This window comes from Anabrus simplex, chromosome 1, assembly GCF_040414725.1.
Source record: "Anabrus simplex isolate iqAnaSimp1 chromosome 1, ASM4041472v1, whole genome shotgun sequence".
In the NCBI taxonomy this organism is placed as follows: Eukaryota; Metazoa; Arthropoda; class Insecta; order Orthoptera; family Tettigoniidae; genus Anabrus; species Anabrus simplex.
This window is the reverse complement of record NC_090265.1, coordinates 155,422,391-155,436,618: the sequence shown is the minus strand read 5'-3', so window position 1 is coordinate 155,436,618 and position 14,228 is coordinate 155,422,391. Positions and strand designations below refer to the sequence as shown.

Below are 14,228 nucleotides of genomic sequence, written 5' to 3'. Positions count from 1 at the left end.
ATTCGGCCAGATACAAACATCCACACAGCTCTGAATACGTATTCGGGCCATACGTTTATTTTCCACAATGACGCATTTTTTACAGAAATTCATGAGTGCAATTTTAGGCCTAAACGTCACGGAATAATTTCAAGAAGTTTTTCCGGTTTACCTCCAGCTATGGATTCAGCGTTCCAGTACATTGATGGGATGCTGTATTTCTTTAAAGACAAGACCGTGTACGAGCACAACGAGTTTACAAATTCGTTAGTGAAAGCAGGAAAATTTGATCTCGCGTTGTTTGGTATATATTGCCCGAAGCAGTCTTCTTCCTTTATAGAAATTTTAAACAATTTACGAAATGTTGTAGCTCGATTAGAAAATAGCATCGCCTAATTTTTAGATATATAAATGGTGCTGTACACTATCTTGGGACAACTAGAGAATTCAATATAAACTATCACTTGAGTGAACAAGCAAAAGTGTTCCTTAGTGATGATACAGTATTTATGGCGTACACCTTTCATATCGAAAACTTTAACAGAATTAAATTTTAAAAATTTAAAGAGAAAGTATCTCAAGATGAGGATTATGAGGGTTGGAAAATTACTGACTGCAGGAGTGAGCACATTATTGATGTATCTTTCAGCACTGAACACAAATTTATTATATTTGAATTTTTTGAAGCTTAGCCTATTTTTATCTGTATAAATGGCATTGTTTAACGTCTTGGATGAATTAGAAAATTTCAACATCCACTACACATTAGATGAACTTCCAAAAATATTCCATGCTAAAGAGAGATAGCTAACTGTTTTCTTGTTGAGCTTGGATAGTTTTCAACTTTTCAAAATTTATAGTGTGTTTTTTTACATAATTAGAATAGTCATAAAATATGTCTTCTAAGGTCATGTAATATTCTTTAATTTCATCAGCGACTTTTGTTTTTAGTCTCATAATTCTTCTTCTTCTTCTTCTTCTTCTTCTTCTTAATCTGTTTAACCTCCAGGGTCGGTTTTTCCCTCGGACTCAGCGAGGGATCCGACCTCTACCGCCTCAAGGGCAGTGTCCTGGAGTTTCAGACTTTGGGTTGGAGATACAACTGGGGAGAATGACCAGTACCTCGCCCAGGCGGCATCACCTGCTATTCTGAACAGGGGCCTTGTGGAGGGATGGGAAGATTGGATGGGACAGGCAAAGCAGAGGGAAGGAAGCGGCCGTGGCCTTAAGTTAGGTACCATCGTGGGATTTGCCTGGAGGAGAAGTGGGAAACCACGGAAAACCACTTGCAGGATGGCTGAGGTGGGAATCGAACCCACCTCTACTCAGTTGACCTCCCGAGGCTGAGTGGACCCCGTTCCAGCCCTCGTACCACTTTTCAAATTTCGTGGCAGAGCCGGGAATCGAACCCGGACCTCCGGGTTTAAAAGTTCTGACTGTTAGCAAAATCCACGTTTTTTATTTAAATTATTTGGTGTTATTTCTTTAGCTTCATTTTGTATATATTCATATTCTAGAGCTAGAGGATCATTATATTTAATCTCACTGTATTTCAGGTTGTAATTGTTTAATCATTGTACTAAATTTCTTTTAATATTTGAATAATTTTCAGCCGATGGTGTGCCATCGGCTACAATAACATCTATATACATAAAATAAGAGTTTTGTCTGTACATTGCTCAGAATTTGAAAATAATGGTATTTCTGTATCGGTCACGTCCATAGTAACAAGAAAATGCACTTTTTGCTTTTCCGTAATGTCTGTCTGTCTGTCTGTCTGTCTGTCTGTATGTATGTATGTATGTACACGCATCACGAGAAAACGGTTGAAGAGAATTTAATAAAAATCGGTATGTGAAGTCGGGGGATGAGCCTCTACAATCTAGGCTATAAATCATTTTAATTTTGCTGAGTGAAATGGTAGTTTAGGGGAAGGCCTAAAATTGAATTCTCAACTATTTATGTTATTAGTGGTCGTATTTTAAAGAAAATGGGTATGCAAAGTTGGGGAATAAGTTGATACAATCTAGGCTGTCAATAATTGTATTCACGCTGAGAAAAATGGTAGTTTAGGGGAAGGCCTGAAATGTTATTCTCAAACATTGTTGTTATTAGTAGTCCTATCTTGATGAAAATCGGTATGCAAAGTCAGGAAATAAGTCGCTATAGTCTAGGCTGTAAATTATTTTATTCACGCTGAGTGAAATGGTAGTTTAGGGGAAGGCCTAAAATGTAATTCTCAAATATTTCTTATTAGAGGTGTAATCGATGAATGCTACATTACTAAGGTTATATAGTATTAAATTTCCTATTATTCATGTCTTATACATTGTTACCGTACTGGCTATGATCACAAAGATATTCATGAATTTGGATTTTTGTTACTAAGTCCATATCAGCACCGAGTAACGAGAAAATGGGTAAACAGTATTTAATGAAAATCGGTATGTAAAGTTGGAGAATAACAGTTTATGGTATAAAATATTTTACGAATCACAGAGTCGGAAGAAAACTAAATGTGAAGGCCTACAATATAGAATGCTCATGATATTGATCAACAATAACATTACATTGACCATTGTTTGTCGTGATGTGCTTTGTGTCTTCTGTTGCCCCTCATCTCCGGTAGATAGGATTACTGCTGCGTACAGAGTATTTTTATTTGATTTACACCGCACCGACATAGATAGGTTTTATGGCGACGATGGGATAGGAAAGGGCTAGGAGTGCGTTAGGCCTTAATTAAAGTACAGGCCCATCATTTGACTGGTGTGAAAGTGGGAAACCACGCAATACCATCTTCAGCGCTGCCGACAATGGGGTTCGAATCCACTATCTCTCGGATGCAAGCTCACAGCTGCGTACCGCTAAACACACGGTCAACTCGCCGACTCGTACAGAGTGTAACAGCCTGTCTGAATATTGATGGGAAGTAGCTGGGGAGTTAGATAACTTTCTTCTTTAGCATGCCATTCCCCTGGTTTTTAAATTTTCTGATACTACTGGTACGTAACACACTGGATCATCATACATTCGGGCTATTCAATCCCTACTCTGAGGCACTGATTGGAATGAACAGTGTGCATATTTAGCGGAATAATGGCAGACGAGTGTTCATGGCAATCTGCGGCCTGGTCATCCCAGCTCTGGAACTTTGGACTATTAGATTGGCACCGCAATCTAACCGCAGCACTGTTCGTTAAAAGTGATAAAACGTGCGGCTTTCCATTTGATCGAGTATTTTATATGATAGCATTGCTTTTAATCGCTACATTCATACTTGTTTTTGTAATGACCTATGTTGATTTTAGGTTAGGAAAACCACAAAGTCAGTCTTTCTGAGAATCCCGTAGCGAAGCACGGGTACATCAGCTAGTAGTGAATAAAATACGGTATGTCATTTGTAATCAGCACATGCTTTTGCTCAAACAAAGGGAACCAAATATCTCTAAACCAAGTACCTAAATTAAGCTGATAATTATTTTGATTTATGAACTCAAAGATATTCATTATCTGTATCGGTGCAAGTTCAGAGCTGCAAGCAACTTCAACATTTGATGTGCTTGGAATAGGCTCCATTTATATAGGAAAAAAATAGCAAAGCAAAGCAAAGTCACCTCCATACAGGCACGTGATGGGGTAGATTAGTTGGCTCTACGCTCGGCCGCCTTTGCCCCCACGAATTGACCTGGTACTCATTCTTAATGTAGGCTGAGTGAACCTCAGAGCCGTATGGATCTCCGGAAGTGGAAATCTCGTTGCTTAAATTTTACGACTTCCTGGCGGGGATTCGAACCCACGTCCTTCCGGGCGAACTGAGCACGCCTTTACCGCCTCGGCCAGGCAGCCCCTATATAAGAAAAAAATATTAAGAGAAAAATAAACCTGATTGATTGATAAATATAGTTCTCTTTTGTTTATAAGTGAGACCAGGTAAATTGTCGAGTCTGAAAATCAGTGACTTTTATTTCATTAGCAGCTTAAAAATACTATTAACAACATCATATATATTCAAATTTTCTGCATTTTTTCTTCCTCTACTAGGAAAATAATTATAAGTCGTGTGTATTCCGTCTCCCTGGCTATTTTATATATAGATTTAATTATTTTAATAATTGGTTTTTAATGTCCGCCTCTGTGGTGTAGTGGTTAGCGTGATTAGCTGCCACCCCCGGAGGTCCGGGTTCGATTCCTGGCTCTGCCACGAAATTTGAAAAGTGGTACGAGGGCTGGAACGGGGTCCACTCAGCCTCGGGAGGTCAACTGAGTAGAGGTGGGTTCGATTCCCACCTCAGCCATCCTGGAAGTGGTTTTCCGTGGTTTCCCACTTCACCTCCAGGCGAATGCCGGGATGGTACCTAACTTAAGGCCACGGCCGCTTCCTTCCCTCATCCTTGCTTATCCCCTCCAATCTTCCCATCCCCCTACAAGGCCCCTGTTCACCATAGCAGGTGAGGCCGCCTGGGCGAGGTACTGGTCATACTCCCCAGTTGTATCCCCCGACCAAGAGTCTGAAGCTCCAGGACACTGCCCTTGAGGCGGTAGAGGTGGGATCCCTCGCTGAGTCCGAGGGAAAAGCCGAACCTGGAGGGTAAACAGATGATGATGATGATGATGATGGTTTTTAATATTGAAAAATGGGAAAATTGTCTAGTGTCTTAAATGGCCCCCTTTACTAGAAAAATAATTATAAGTCGTGCGCATTTCGTCTCCGTGGGTATTTTATCATCATAATCATCTGTTTACCCTCCAGGTTCGGTTTTTCCCTCGGACTTAGCGAGGGATCCCACCTCTACCGCCTCAAGGGCAGTGTCCTGGAGCTTCAGACTCTTGGTCGGGGGATACAACTGGGGAGTATGACCAGTACCTCGCCCAGGCGGCCTCACCTGCTATGCTGAACAGGGGCCTTGTGGAGGGATGGGAAGAGTGGAAGGGATAGGCAAGGAAGAGGGAAGGAAGCGGCCGTGGCCTTCAGTTAGGTACCATCCCGGCATTCGCCTGGAGGAGAAGTGGGAAACCACGGAAAACCACTTCCAGGATGGCTGAGGTGGGAATCGAACCCACCTCTACTCAGTTGACCTCCCGAGGCTGAGTGGACCCCGTTCCAGCCCTCGTACCACTTTTCAAATTTCGTGGCAGAGCCGGGAATCGAACCCGGGCCTCCGGGGGTGGCAGCTAATCACGCTAACCACTACACCACAGAGGCGGACATAATTGGTTTTTAATATTGAAAAATTGGAAAATTGTCTATTGTCTTAAATGGCCCCCTTTACTAGAAAAATAATTATAAGTCGTGCGCATTTCGTCTCCGTGGGCATTTTATATACAACTTTAATTATCGGTTTATATATTGAAAATGGGGAAAATTGTCCCAGTGCCCTGAATGGGCCCCTAGAAAAATAATTATAAGTCGTGTGCATTCCGTCTCCCTGGCTATTTTATATATAGATTTAATTATTTTAATAATTGGTTTTTCATCATCATCATCATCATCTGTTTACCCTCCAGGTTCGGTTTTTCCCTTATATATAAATTTAATTAATTTAATTTTTGATTTTTATATTGAAAAATTGAAAAAATGGTCCAGTGTCTTAAATGGGTCCCTTTACTACTTGAGGTGCAACAACAACAACTCATGGTTGATGCGTGTCCAGGTCACTGTGACCAGTTCGACCTACGTGAATGACATCCTGCGACAATTTCTGCACGACACCACAGACGCCATATTTCAGCAGGACAATGTGCGACCACATGTGGCTGCACGAACACGTGCCTTCTTGTTGTCACAGGATGTCAGACCGTTGCCCTGGCCCGCCCGATCACCGGACTTGTCGGCAATCGAGAATGGGTGGGATATGGTGAAACGACAGGTGCGGCGCTGTGGCCCAATGCCAACCACCAAAGATGAACTGTGGAACCAGGTGAATGCAGCATGGATGGCCATACCGCAGGACGACTTTCACGCCTTATACGCGTCGATGCTATCACACATGCAACAAGTTATCAGTGCCCATGGAGGACCCAGTGCCTACTAGGCAACAGGACACATGCCGAACCTAGGTGACTGGAATGCTAATAGTTTCTGCAGAACATACTAATGATCATGTCGTGTGAATATGAACTTTCTATCTCTGGTCTTTCAAGGTGTTCTATTTTTTACGAATATTAGTGTTCTAGCACAGCTCTAGGCCGAGGAATGTGATTTACCACTGAAGGCTCATTAAAAATACTCGACCCCGACGTCATTTGAAAACCCGCCCTTCTGGTCTGAAGTCAGACGCGCTACCGTTTCGCCACGGAGCCATTCATGTATAAACATTTCTACTAGTGTTAGAGCTAGGACAGATACAACAACGTGTTATCATAGTCGGTCCATGGATACAACAGTTGTACGATGAACGAGTTGCAAGAAAACAACAGTTGCAGCTGCCGTAAAAGTGCCGCCTTGCCACCGTTCAAGTATCCGACTCCGTGGCTAAATGATCAGCATGCTGGCCCTTGGTCCAGAGGGTCCCGCGTTCGATTCCCGGCCGGGTCCGGGATTTTAAACGTAATTAGTCACTTACGATGGCTCGGAATTCATTATAGATAGGGCTCCATGCTCACAGACGTGAAAGTCACTTATACGGCGTTAATTCGAAAGAACTCCACACGCCATCATTACCGATCAAGTGAAGTTTCACAATAATCAGACTCCAGATTTTTAGTCATTAATAGGTTACAATGGCCGCCTCTGTGGTGTAGTGGTTAGCGTGATTAGCTGCCACACCCGGAGGCCCGCGTTCGATTCCCGGCTCTGCCACGAAATTTGAAAAGTGGTACGAGGGCTGGAATGGGGCTCTTGGGAGGTCAACTGAGTAGAGGTGGGTTCGATTCCCGCCTCAGCCATCCTGGAAGTGGTTTTCCGTGGTTTCCCACTTCTCCTCCAGGCAAATGCCGGGATGGTACCTAACTTAAGACCACGGCCGATTCCTTCCCCCTTCCTTGCCTGTCCCATCCAATCTTCCCATTCCTCCACAAGGCCCCTGTTCAGCATAGCAGGTGAGGCCGCCTGGGCGAGCTACTGGTCGTTCTCCCCAGTTGTATCTCCCGATCCAAAGTCTGAAGCTCCAGGACACTGCCCTTGAGGCGGTAGAGTGAGATCCCTCGCTGAGTCCGAGGGGAAAACTGAACCTGGAGGGTAACCAGATTAAGAAGAAGAAGAAATTAATTAATTACACGTTCTATATAAAGACCAATGTGTATGTTTTAATACTTGACTATGAATTACGCTAAATTGTGCGTAAAATATCCACTGTATTGAAGTGCTTCCATTAATAACAAGGCTCTCTCTTGGCGTACAGCTGGCTGTATGTCAGGATGGCCGAGCGGTCTAAGGCGCCAGACTCAAGGTAATTCCCCTTGCCTGAATCATTCAGGTCAGAAGAATTCTGGTCCTCTCTGAGGGCGTGGGTTCGAATCCCACTTCTGACATAATTTTTTGCCATTTGTTTTCTGAAGGAGTTGATGTAATCTGCTATGTTGTTGACGGTCCCGACATCAGTCAGGGCATATTTTCATAGGTTCATTTGAAAACCACACAAGAAAAGTAATTGGGTTGAACTAAATTTTATTATTCAATCGTTTTACCCCCCAGGGTTGATTTTTCCCTCGGGCTCGATTCACGGCTCTGCCACGAAATTTGAAAAGTGGTATGAGGGCTGGAACGCGATCCACTCAGCCTCGGGAGGTCAACTGAGTAGAGGTGGGTTCGATTCCCGCCTCAGCCATCCTGGAAGTGCCTCAAGGGTAGTGTCCTGGAGCTTCAGACTTTGGATCGGGAGATACAATTGGGGAGAAAGACCAGTTCCTCTCCCAGGCAGCCTCACCTGTTATACCTAACAGGGGCCTTTTGTGGGATAAGGGATAGACAAGGGAGAGGGAAGGAAGCGGCCGTGGCTTTAGGTTAGGTACCATACCGGTATTTACCTGGAGGAGAACTGAAAAGTCCGCCTCTGTGGTGTAGTGGTTAGCGTGATTAGTTGCCACCCCCGCAGGCCCCGGATCGATTCCCGGCTCTGCCACGAAATGTGGAAAGTGATACGAGGGCTGGGACGGGGTCCACTCAGCCTCGGGAGGTTAAATGAGTAGAGGTGGGTTCGATTCCCAACTCAGCCATCCTGGAAGTGATCTTCCGTGGTTTTCCACTTCTCCTTCAGGCAATAGGGATGTACTGAAACACTACCGATAGATGTCTCACGTGTAGTACCCGGTATGCGCCCGTCGATCGTCATTTGTTTGTATGTCTTTTTAATGGAAGTTACCTAGTTAAATGCCGAAGTTAAAGATTTAATATATCGTTACGACAACAAAGACGACAAAAAAATTGTGATGCCTGACTTTTGCTGTGTCCCAATGTCCCTAAATCAAGGTCAACCGTATTCATACCATCAATTTCCTAAGCAAGATGCTTTCCGTAAAAAGTAGTTGCATGCGATTCGTGGGCAAGACCTACGAAATAAAAACATGACTCCTAATATCAAAGTCTGCCCGCAACATTTTAGAGTTTAAGATTATGTGTTTACTGAAACTGGTAAGTAAGCTAATTAGTACTAATTAAGAAATAATTTTATAATAAGGTAGTACATTCTTAAAAGTTAATATGACCTATTTCAATAATTTTAGGCGAAAGACGAAGACTTAAGGAGAACGCTGTACCTTCGATATTTTCATGGTGTGGCACCGGTACCTTGGAAATAACTCTGAGAGCAAGAAGATATAGAAGTAGGAAAACAGCCATAACACCGTGTGCGGTACGGTACCCTGAATCACACAGTGACCTCTAATTTGACACTGGAGCACCGTCAATTTCAGACTTCCTGAACAGGAAATACCTCATTACTTCCAAATTTGAAATCTTTATATTTGTCTTATGGTTCGAAACAAGATCCTGAAACTCGTGCGCTACACGGAAATGAAGTTCAGCCGTACTGGATGTAGCCCCAGGCACTGCTGTCACACCAATGCCTTGCCTTATGTACGCCTAGAACTAGCAAAGAAAAGAAAACATGCCATATTAGGAATGTTTTCAAAATGCTATTTGTACTTTTAGAATTCAATCTTAACAAAAACGCTAAAAGAAGGAGTTGCTGGTACCTTTCAATCAACTCTTGCATGTTTTCGGATACTGTTTCGCCCCTTTTCTTTAATTCTGCTTCCAAATCCGCAATCGTCATTGCACCTATACCATTTCCCGTCTTGTTGAAAACATTAGCAGAATATGGTAACTCCATTTTAATGCATTTAAAGCAAAAGTTTCGTTTCGATGATTGCAAATGTAGGAATACTCCGTATAAATCTCATGTAAAACAATCGAGCAGCGGAAAGCGCATACCGGGTATTACCATTACGCTGCCTAGCGGACAAGTTTTGCGTGATACATCCCTATTGCCGGGATGTTACTTAACTTAAGACCACGGCCGATTCCTTCCCTCTTCCTTGTCTATCCCTTCCAATCTTCCCATCCCCCACCAAGGCCCATGCTCAGCATAGCAGGTGAAGCCCCTGGGCGAGGTACTGGCCCTCCTTCCCATTTTTAACCCCCAACCCAAAGTCTCACTCATCAGGACACTGCCCTTGAGTTGGTAGAGGTGGGATCCCTCGCTGAGTCCGAGGGAAAAACAAACCCTGGAGGGTAAACAGATTAAGAAAGGAAAGAAGAGACGTGAAAAACGACGGAACATAACTTCGAAGATGGATGAGGTTGGAATCGAACTTCACTCTACTCACTTGGCCTCCCGAGGCTGAGTAGACCCCATTCCATTCATTGTACCTTTTGTTAAATTTTGTGGTAGAGCCGGGAATCGAACCTGGGCCTTCGGGTATGGCAGATAATCACAATAACCACGTCGGTTTTATTTAAGAAGAATCTTTCACCGCCGAAGTATTGCTTCCAGAAAGGTAAAGACATAGGTCAAACAGCTTCTGAATTGTTGAAAATAGCGATTAACGTTGTTAATAATACATTTATCTCAACAACACCGAAATGCTGGAAATCCAGGAATATATAGGGACATTCCTGCGACACATTTCGTCCGGGCACAAAAAAGAAACTTCTTGCACTGTCTCCGGAAACTGGGGGCATCTCTAAACCGCAAACATAGTACGTTAACTGTATGCCACTTGTAAAATAGCGGTTTTGACCAGGACGAGCTGGTGAAAAGTCGAACGACTGCGAGTGACGCTTTGTATACCTACACATTGAAAATGTTAATGTTAAAGTTCGTGTTTTTACTGAAGGGACTAACAAGTATACTCATTCTAACACAACGTTTATCTTATGAGTGCTGCATAAACATTAGGGGTACGGTCCATTAGAACCCCTAGTATTTATGTTACTCTCGCTACAATACAGAACAGCGGGCTAAACTACACTTCCTAACAACCAAATTGGTTTGCATTCCATCCCATTACTGCCTGAAAATTCGGAGTCTAATTATTGTGAAATGCCACTTGATCGTCTGTAGCGTGGCTCTGTAACTGCAACCGCTGTTTTATTGCTACTGTTTCGTCATACAACGGTTGTGTCCCCGACCGGTTATGATAAAATGTTTGGGTTGTATCTGTCCTGGATCTAAGACCTCATATAAAACCTGCTCTTGTCACCGACTCCGTGGCGCAACGGTAGCGCGTCTGACTCCAGATCAGAAGGTTGTGTGTTCAAATCACGTCGGGGTCAAATGTTTTTAATGTGCGTTCATTAGTACATTATACTTATCGGTCTACAGCTCTGCTAACACATGGGAGCTAAAGGTGGAAAATGAATTATACAAGATCACAGTAGTCCTGTCCTAAAATCCTGTTCTTCCGAACACATGATGTTCAGATGTAGATGTCAACTGTTAAATGCGAGGTGTAGCATATCTGGGACATAATCACAAAAGTGATTTGGGAACCCGTGAAGGAATGTCTTTTGTACTATTTGTTTGGTCCGCCTCTGTGGTGAGGTGGTTAGTGTGAGTAGCTGCCACCCCCGGAGGGACGGGTTCGATTCCCGGATCTGCCACGAAATTTGGAAAGTGGTACGAGGGCTGGAACCGGATCCACTCAGCCTCGGGAAGTCAACTGAGTAGAGGTGGATACGATTCACACCTCAGCCGTCCTGGAATTGGTTTTCCGTGGTTTCCCACTTCTCCTCCAGACAAATGCCGGTAATGTACCTAACTTAAGGCCACGGCCGCTTTATTCCCTCTTCCTTGCCTGTCCCTTACAATCTTCCCATCCCACACGGCCCGTGTTCAGTATAGCAGGTGAGGCCGCCTGGGCGAGATACTGGTCCTCCTTCCCAGTTGTGTCCTCCATACCCAAAGTCTCGCGCTCCAGGACCCTACCGTTGAGGCAGTAGAGGTGCGATCCCTCGCCGAGTCCGAGGAAAAAACCGAAACTGGAGGGTAAACTGATTAAAAAAGAAAGACTATTTGTTTGACGTCTCACTAAGACATTGAAGGTTTTCGGCGACGCCGAAGGATGGGACAGTGGTAGGATTGTAAACGTAGCGGCTGTGGCCTTAATTAACGCATAGACCCTGCATTTTACGGAAAACTGTCTTCAGAGCTGCCGACGGTAGGATTCGATCTCCCTGATGCAAGCTTACAACTCACTCGGTGGAAATTCCGTGAACTTGTTGTGTGCTTCCCATGTGCTCCACGGTGTTAATATAATTTCTTCGACATTGTAACTTGAAAGTTTTAATGTCTATTGAAAATACTAATTATAACACATATAACACACCTGTAAAGAACGTGCTCACTTATAAGCAAAGAATGACATCTTTCGTTCTACAAGAACATCCTCAGTCCTAACGTAGTCGCTGGAGATAACGGACCATTAGCAGCTTAAGTTAAGTACATACAACTTTCACATAGTAAGATGAGCGTGGAAGATAACTACAACCATAATTTGCCTCACTTGTTCACAACTTTGACAAATCACAATTCATTGACTATATCCGTAATGCTGAAAGAAGCGTTCTGACAGTTAAGGCTGGAGGGAGGAGCTAGTGATGGGCAACGCTCTCGCTCGAGACTCTCGAGACTGACGTTGAAGACCTCGAGACTCTCGAGACCGATAATCCTGTAGTGAAAGCTGTGCGACGCACAAGTAACTACGACTGTAAACTTGCAGTTATTGTGTGAAATAACGTTCTCATGTGAAAACGTGCAATACATTGTGTCAAAAGCCTGGAAAAGTACTGCATGCTCAACTGTGAACCCCTTAATACCATTAACGAAAGTGAAAACCGAATGCCAGAATCTTAAACTCTTCAGGGCTCATTTAAGGTGGACATCGTAGGCGAATAACCCTGCCTAATATGTGAATACCTGTAGATAGGATGTACACCTACTTGTATCCTGGAGGCGTGCATTATTCGAACTTGAGACGGGGAAGATGTGCTTTGCTACATATGCAACCCCCATTACACATGAGTGGAACTTGCAATCTAAAATACCCGACTTTGCTCAAATTATTTTAGCAGGCGTAATGGGTAACGCACTCGAGACCGATTCTCGTGTGCTACGAGCTGTGCGACGCGACGTCCCAGTAACTACGAGTGTAGGCTTGATAGTTATCATCAGCAGTTCTCATATGGAAACGTGTCTGACGATAAATTTTGTAAAAATCCTAGAAAAGCACTGCAAGTTGAACTATGAGTTCCTTAATACAATTAACGAAAGTGAAGACAGAATGCCAGTATCTTAAACTGTTCACGAGTTATTTCAGGTGGACTTCTTAGCTGAATAACGCGCATAATTTGTTAATAACTGTTATTAGAATGTAAACCTACCTGGATGCCTCACAATCGTTATCGCAGGGTTGCTTGTTGTGATTCAGACCGGATCGGAGGTGCTCTGTGACAATTCCTCTTCATTTATATTATGCGTTTTTAAGTGCCGGATCATCCCAGGAGTATTTCTGCCGACGTATTTTACTTCTTTTGAAAAAACAACACAGCTGGCTGTACTATGTGGCATCTCTTCAAAATAACCGACATCCAAGACTAACGTTGCGTTTCGGTCATCGTCTTCAAGTTGTCGAGTACAACTAGTACAATTTCACATTGCACCGTCATATATCGAAGTACCTAATTATGACGGGAATACTCTATAACAGTATAAGGAATTATTTCCTTCGTCACCAAAATATCGGTAAACACGATAACGATGTGCACCTACCGTGGAAAGAATTGGAGCAAACTCAAGCATTTTAGATTACACATTCCACTCATGCGTAATGGAGGTTGCATATGCAGCAGGGCGCATCTTGCCTTGTCTCGAGTTCGAAAAATGTACGCCTCTAGTATCCGGATAGGTGTACCTACAGTAGCCGTCAATTTCTGTACTTAGCCTATTCATTCGTATACTTACCACTGCATACAATGCCAGAATGCACATCCTTTAGAATTATGTTATACTGCATCAAAAGTGACCTCGGTAGAAATGAACGCCCTAGTCGCTTGTTGACACGTATTTACGCAATGGAGAAGGCCCATGGCTGGCTATTCGTATACTCGGCACAAACAACATTCAGCTTCGACTACCTGGTGACCGCACAATGCGGGGAAAACGCTCTCGAGATCTCTCGAAATTTCTCGCGAGAAATAGTGCCTGCGCTAGTCTCCAGAAACCCCGAGACCTAGTCTCAGACTGCCCATCACTAGCTAGTGATGGACAACGCTCTCGCACGAGACTGACGGCATAGATCTCGAGACTCTCGCGAGAATATCGAGACCGATTCCCCTATGCTGCGATCGTGTGACGTTCCAGTAACTACGAGTGTAAACTTGATAGTATTTCATATGCAGTTTTAGAGTGAAATAACGTCTTCATGTGAAAACGTGCGAGCCAATACATTTTGTCAAAAGTCTGGAAAAGAACAGTATGTTCAACTATGAAAACGAAAGTGAAACCAGCATGCCAGTATCGTGTATTTGAGGTGGACAACTTAGCTGAATAACAGTGTATAATTTGTGAATAACTGTAGATAGGATGTACACCTATCTGGATACTAGAGGCGTGCATTATTCAAACTTGAGACTGGGAGAGATGTGTTTTGCTACATATGCATCCACCATTACAAGTGAGTGGAACGTGTAATCTACAATGCCCGAGTTTGCTCTAATTCTTTCGACAGGGGTGATGGGACTGATGGACAACGCTCTCGAGACCGATTCTCCTCTGCCGCGAGCTGAGCGACATCCCAGTGACTACGGA

The 14,228-nt window shown here is 43.6% G+C and overlaps 2 non-coding genes across 2 annotated transcripts; both read left to right on the top strand.

Annotated features, from left to right (window-relative positions):
• Positions 1-7,332: 7,332 nt before the first annotated feature.
• Positions 7,333-7,452, top strand: TRNAL-CAA (transfer RNA leucine (anticodon CAA)). The gene is made up of 2 exons: positions 7,333-7,370; positions 7,408-7,452. It is a non-coding gene; the product is annotated as a tRNA-Leu (tRNA).
• Positions 7,453-10,624: 3,172 nt separating this feature from the next.
• TRNAW-CCA (transfer RNA tryptophan (anticodon CCA)) lies at positions 10,625-10,696 on the top strand. The gene has a single exon. It is a non-coding gene; the product is annotated as a tRNA-Trp (tRNA).
• Positions 10,697-14,228: the final 3,532 nt, after the last annotated feature.